Here is a 979-nt window from a genome sequence, read left to right as displayed (position 1 = left end):
ATACAAAATTTCCTGTTAAAATGTACATATGACTCTTTAAAAAGTTAAAAATTCTCTTAAAGGATTACATAAAATTGAAGTTTGTCTTTATTTAATGAAGCTTAAGAGCTAGATGGATTTTTTTTAACTTTTTTTTAGAAAACTAGATTATTGTTACGATCATGTGTAATTTTAAGTTACAAGTAGACATATAATTAAAGACACATGTCTACACTCATTTTAGTATGTAGGTAGTTTTCTGCCTTCTATAAATTCAAGAAATTTAAAAATAATGCATGCCAAACAACCAATTTTTTTTTCCAAGAAATTCCTACATTAGCTTGCCAAAATTTTGTAGCTCTGAGCCTCTATATAAGACTAAAGAAAATCCATAATTATCACTTTATTTTAAATAAGTGATGAAAAGGCATATTTGAACTTCTTAGAGGTGATTATATTAAAACTTGAAAGTGTGATTGTCTTAAAATTCCAAGAATAATGTGGTCATTTTAGATTATCATATTGCTGTTATGTTTCCATATTTTATTAATTGCATAAACAGATGACTGTAAATGCTTTGTGGTAGGGAATTTTTTTTTATATTCCCTTGAAAGACAGGTTTCAAATATTGTCATATTTGTACACACATATCACATTATAATAAGTGGTATTTTGTAATAGATTTGGGTCTTAATATTTGAAAGGGAAGGTTTTTTAAGAAAATACCATTCTTGTCATACATACTGGGTTTAAATACTAGTCTGTCTTACATCTTATACCTTTTTTGTTCCTTATAAGATAGTATTTTCTAATATCTTTACTATTTAAAAAGTTAATATTTGGCATGAAATATATTTTCCTTTGTAATAGCTTTCTTTGATTTTTAAACTTAAGGTACTTTATTTACACTTTTCAGAGTGTTCAAATGTCAAAAACTTTCTATCTTTTAAGGGAGACTACAGAAGTAATTTTTTTATTGTATTTGGGTTGGCGTTTCTAA

The sequence above is a fragment of the Elephantulus edwardii genome, unplaced genomic scaffold, assembly GCF_000299155.1.
Source record: "Elephantulus edwardii isolate Elephantulus edwardi_28Jun2011 unplaced genomic scaffold, EleEdw1.0 scaffold00004, whole genome shotgun sequence".
Lineage (NCBI taxonomy): Eukaryota > Metazoa > Chordata > Mammalia > Macroscelidea > Macroscelididae > Elephantulus > Elephantulus edwardii.
Note: the sequence above shows the minus strand (reverse complement) of the source record.